Below are 6013 nucleotides of genomic sequence, written 5' to 3'. Positions count from 1 at the left end.
GGTGCGTATCCGCCAGGGTCCGGTTCCTAGCGCTTATCCACGGATAAATATGGTTATCGAGACATTTGATTGGATAACAACCTTATTAACTGGGTTAGCGTTAACCTGCTTTCTAGTAACCCGGCCCAGGACGCCAGTTTTTGGCGATTACTCGGCAATAAGAAAACAAGGGAATAATGAATTCATAAATATACAAACTAACGAACTAAAATAAACAATAACGAAAAAGAGAAAGTACATTTTATTTACAAAAATGGAATGGAAAAAGGCATGTGCAATGTTTTGTTTGCTTTTCTTATTAAGAACAAGTACTACTTTTTCGTGATCATAGAAGCAAGCGCGGTAGGAACAGTGTTTGTTTGGCTAAATTCTGATAATAAACAATGAATTACCCTCTTATTTGGCTCAAATGTGCATTTTTTGCGACGCGCTCTCCGTATTTGATTAGGAAACCCGGTCAAGTTACGTAGGGTAATAATCTGAACTACTTACCCGACTTTTTTTATAACTTGACTAATAACTTTTTTAATCAAATACAGAGAGCGTGACGCAAAAAAGGCACATTTGAGCCAAATACGAGGGAAAGTTATGGTTCATTATCAGAATTTAGCCAAACAAACACTGCTCATACCGACCTTGTAGAAGTGCATTTTCTTTCGACCAGTTCCATCCACCATTTTGGGGAATTTCTAATTCACAGGATCTCTATAAAAACATTATAGTAGCCTTTTGAAATTATTACACTAAACTAAACAAAACAATTATGAATATGTAATAAGAGATCCAGTGGTACACAGTTCGGACGCCATCTTTAAAACACAGGCAACCCAATTTGAAAAAAACTAAAAAAAAACCAAAGCTTAATTTTTCTAATCGCACGGCTTTTAATGTCGTTTTAATATTTTAATGTCGATGCCATATCTCGCATATCGTCTTGTAAAAAGAGAAAAAACAAGGATCTTGCAATGATCCCATGTGTCTCGTGCAACACATACTATTGAAGGAACGATGGGTTTCCTGTGTTGTTAGACCCAAACATAAGTAGCGGGATGGGGGGTAACAGAACGAGTATGATTTATGAAATTCTTTCTTTAAATAAAAATGAGGATAGTTGGTTATCCGGCTAACTAGCGAAGGTCGAGTGCTTGATGATAACACGCAGCAGCCAGAGATGATCCTATTTTGATTAAAATTAAAATGACCACATAACTCTTATTCGATCACCCTGCCGTGCTGTATACTATCCGGTATCCTGAGCTTCACACGACATTTTCCTGAGCGTCGTCGTGTGCTGTCACTAATTCTTGGTTCTTATCTTGTTCATTCAGGTTATCATCGTCACCTCGGATCTGGATGTGTTCCAGCAGTCGTCTCCCCCAAGTCGCCCGCTCAACGTTGCTATAAATCAGAAAACAAGTAAACAATTCGAATAGATCAGACATTTGATTCTTTTCATATATCTAATTGACGGGAAATAACGCTGAACGATCCCTACCCCCTTTGACTTTGAAAGCACTGACCCTACCCCTAAGAGACTTTGTTAACTACTGAACACAACCACTATGCCATTATTAAGACTTACAAGCTTATAACAAAAAATGTCAGATGTTATTGATTAAATGCATTAGCTCAATACAGGCCTGACATAGATACTAACCATGCTACGAGACAATCCAGTACACTTGCGATAACGGGGGTTTAGTGTACTGTGTGATAACGGGGGTTTAGTGTACTGGGCGATAACGGGAGTTTAGTGTACTGTGTGATAACGGGGGTTTAGTGGTTTAGTGTACTGTGTGATAACGGGGATTTAGTGTACTGTGTGATAACGGGGGGGGGGGGGGGGGGGTTAGTGTACTGGGTGATAACGGGGGGTTTAGTGTACTGTGTGATAACGGGGGTTTAGTGTACTGTGTAATAACGGGGGTTTAGTGTACTGTGTGTTAACAGGGGTTAGTGTACTGTGTGATAACGGGGGTTTAGTGTACTGTGTCAACGGGGGGTTAGTGTACTGGGTGATAACGGGGGGTTTAGTGTACTGTGTGATAACGGGGGCTAGTGTACTGGGTGATAACGGGGGTTAGTGTACTGTGTGATAACGGGGGTTTAGTGTACTGTGTGATAACGGGGGTTTAGTGTACTGTGTGATAACGGGGGTTTAGTGTACTGTGTGATAACAGGGATTTAGTGTACTGTGTGATAACGGGGATTTAGTGTACTGTGTGATAACGGGGGTTTAGTGTACTGTGTGATAACGGGGGTTTAGTGTACTGTGTGATAACAGGGGTTTAGTGAACTGTGTCAACGGGGGGTTAGTGTACTGTGTGATAACGGGGGTTAGTGTACTGTGTGATAACAGGGATTTAGTGTACTGTGTGATAACGGGGGTTTAGTGTACTGTGTGATAACAGGGATTTAGTGTACTGTGTGATAACGGGAGTTTAGTGTACTGTGTGATAACGGGGGGTTTAGTGTACTGTGTGATAACGGGGGTTTAGTTAGCCTGCTAGCTGGCTCTCGGGAGATTCGGGATTGCTGTGAAAGGGGAAGACAGGTTATGTTGTGTACCTGGAGTAGTTAAGACAGGTTATGTTGTGTACCTGGAGTAGTTAAGACAGGTTATGTTGTGTACCTGGAGTAGTTAAGACAGGTTATGTTGTGTACCTGGAGTAGTTAAGACACGTTATGTTGTGTACCTGGAGTAGTTAAGACAGGTTATGTTGTGTACCTGGAGTAGTTAAGACAGGTTATGTTGTGTACCTGGCGTAGTTAAGACAGGTTATGTTGTTTACCCGGAGTAGTTAAGACAGGTTATGTTGTGTACCTGGAGTAATTAAGACAGGTTATGTTGTGTACCTGGAGTAGTTAAGATAGGTTATGTTGTGTACCTGGAGTAGTTAGGACAGGTTATGTTGTGTACCTTGAGTAGTTAAGACAGGTTATGTTGTGTACCTTGAGTAGTTAAGACAGGTTATGTTGTGTACCTGGAGTAGTTAAGACAGGTTATGTTGTGTACCTGGAGTAGTTAAGACAGGTTATGTTGTGTACCTTGAGTAGTTAAGACAGGTTATGTTGTGTACCTTGAGTAGTTAAGACAGGTTATGTTGTGTACCTTGAGTAGTTAAGACAGGTTATGTTGTGTACCTTGAGTAGTTAAGACAGGTTATGTTGTGTACCTGGAGTAGTTAAGACAGGTTATGTTGTGTACCTGGAGTAGTTAAGACAGGTTATGTTGTGTACCTTGAGTAGTTAAGACAGGTTATGTTGTGTACCTGGAGTAGTTAAGACAGGTTATGTTGTGTACCTGGAGTAGTTAAGACAGGTTATGTTGTGTACCCGGAGTAGTTAAGACAGGTTATGTTGTGTACCTGGAGTAGTTAAGACAGGTTATGTTGTGTACTTTGAGTAGTCAAGATAGTTTTTGTGTCGGATGGCGCGGGGTAGAGCCGTCTTTTTGATGCCATCGATCCTGATGATGATGATGGGACTGGCGGTTTGCTCTTCCACCTAAATTACAAAGATTAACACAAAATTTTCAGGAAAAAAACCAGGAATGACAATTTTAAACAATATTAGGGGACGATGTGGTCCACACCACATGCACAAAGAGTAATTAAAGTTATCATTTGCTCACTATGGATCGTGTAGTATCTCTTCCTTACTCACACATGCGGCCTTTTACTAATCGATGGATCGTGCAGTCTGTTTTTTCCTTACTCACACCTGCGGCATTTTACTAATCGATGGATTGTGTAGTCTCTCTTCCTTACTCACACCTGCGGGCTTTTACTAATCGATGGGTTGTGTAGTCTCTCTTCCTTACTCACACCTGCGGCCTTTTACTAATCGACGGATTGTGTAGTCTCCCTTCCTTACTCACACCTGCGGCCTTTTACTAATCGATGGATCGTGCAGTCTGTTTTTTCCTTAATTATATCTATTCCTTACCGATCTGTGAATGGCGTAGTCTAGCTCCTCTTTACAATACTTGCTCTTCATGTAATTCCTGGACATGACCACGAGTACGACTCTGCTATGGGGTACACACTGTTCGCCATGTTCTCATAGTAAGGAACTCCTGTCTCACTGTTCGCCATGTTCTCATAGTAAGGAACTCCTGTCTCACTGTTCGCCATGTTCTCATAGTAAGGAACTCCTTTCTCACTGTTCGCCATGTTCTCATAGTAAGGAACTCCTGTCTCACTGTTAGCCATGTTCTCATAGTAAGGAACTCCTGTCTCATAGTAAGGAACTCCTGTCTCACTGTTCGCCATGTTCTCATAGTAAGGGACTCCTGTCTCACTGTTCGCCATGTTCACATAGTAAGGGACTCCTGTCTCACTGTTCGCCATGTTCACATAGTAAGGGACTCCTGTCTCATAGTAAGGAACTCCTGTCTCACTGTTCGCCATGTTCTCATAGTAAGGGACTCCTGTCTCATAGTAAGGAACTCCTGTCTCACTGTTCGCCATGTTCTCATAGTAAGGACCTCCTGTGTCATAGTAAGGAACTCCTGTCTCACTGTTCGCCATGTTCCATAGTAAGGGACTCATGTCTCACTGTTCGCCATGTTCTCATAGTAAGGGACTCCTGTCTCACTGTTCGCCATGTTCTCATAGTAAGGGACTCCTGTCTCATAGTAAGGGACTCCTGTCTCACTGTTCGCCATGTTCTCATAGTAAGGAACTCCTGTCTCACTGCTAGCCATGTTCTCATAGTAAGGAACTCCTGTCTCATAGTAAGAAACTCCTGTCTCACTGTTCGCCATGTTCTCATAGTAAGGGACTCCTGTCTCACTGTTCGCCATGTTCTCATAGTAAGGGACTCCTGTCTCACTGCTAGCCATGTTCTCATAGTAAGGAACTCCTGTCTCATAGTAAGGAACTCCTGTCTCACTGTTCGCCATGTTCTCATAGTAAGGGACTCCTGTCTCACTGTTCGCCATGTTCTCATAGTAAGGGACTCCTGTCTCATAGTAAGGAACTCCTGTCTCACTGTTAGCCATGTTCTCATAGTAAGGAACTCCTGTCTCATAGTAGGGAACTCCTGTCTCACTGTTCGCCATGTTCTCATAGTAAGGGACTCCTGTCTCACTGTTCGCCATGTTCACATAGTAAGGGACTCCTGTCTCATAGTAAGGAACTCCTGTTTCACTGTTCGCCATGTTCTCATAGTAAGGGACTCCTGTCTCACTGTTCGCCATGTTCTCATAGTAAGGGACTCCTGTCTCATAGTAAGGAACTCCTGTCTCACTGTTCGCCATGTTCTCATAGTAAGGACCTCCTGTGTCATAGTAAGGAACTCCTGTCTCACTGTTCGCCATGTTCCATAGTAAGGGACTCCTGTCTCACTGTTCGCCATGTTCTCATAGTAAGGGACTCCTGTCTCACTGTTCGCCATGTTCTCATAGTAAGGGACTCCTGTCTCATAGTAAGGGACTCCTGTCTCACTGTTCGCCATGTTCTCATAGTAAGGAACTCCTGTCTCACTGCTAGCCATGTTCTCATAGTAAGGAACTCCTGTCTCATAGTAAGGAACTCCTGTCTTACTGTTCGCCATGTTCTCATAGTAAGGGACTCCTGTCTCACTGTTCGCCATGTTCTCATAGTAAGGGACTCCTGTCTCACTGCTAGCCATGTTCTCATAGTAAGGAACTCCTGTCTCATAGTAAGGAACTCCTGTCTCACTGTTCGCCATGTTCTCATAGTAAGGGACTCCTGTCTCACTGTTCGCCATGTTCTCATAGTAAGGGACTCCTGTCTCATAGTAAGGAACTCCTGTCTCACTGTTCGCCATGTTCTCATAGTAAGGAACTCCTGTGTCATAGTAAGGAACTCCTGTCTCACTGTTCGCCATGTTCTCATAGTAAGGGACTCCTGTCTCACTGTTCGCCATGTTCTCATAGTAAGGTACTCCTGCCTCATAGTAAGGAACTCCTGTCTCACTGTTCGCCATGTTCTCATAGTAAAGAACTCCTGTGTCATAGTAAGGAACTCCTGTCTCACTGTTCGCC

The 6013-nt window shown here is 43.0% G+C and overlaps 1 long non-coding RNA gene across 1 annotated transcript; it reads right to left on the bottom strand.

Moving 5' to 3' along the window:
- Positions 1-226: 226 nt before the first annotated feature.
- Positions 227-4168, bottom strand: LOC116610599. The gene is made up of 3 exons (XR_007307614.1): positions 3949-4168; positions 3369-3507; positions 227-1398 (listed from the first exon to the last, which is right to left on the bottom strand). It is a non-coding gene; the product is annotated as an uncharacterized LOC116610599 (long non-coding RNA).
- Between the last annotated feature and the right edge of the window lie 1845 nt (positions 4169-6013).

This window comes from Nematostella vectensis, chromosome 4, assembly GCF_932526225.1.
Source record: "Nematostella vectensis chromosome 4, jaNemVect1.1, whole genome shotgun sequence".
NCBI classification, from domain to species: domain Eukaryota; kingdom Metazoa; phylum Cnidaria; class Anthozoa; order Actiniaria; family Edwardsiidae; genus Nematostella; species Nematostella vectensis.
The sequence above is the reverse complement of the archived record's forward strand: the minus strand, read 5'-3'. Positions and strand labels throughout refer to the sequence as shown.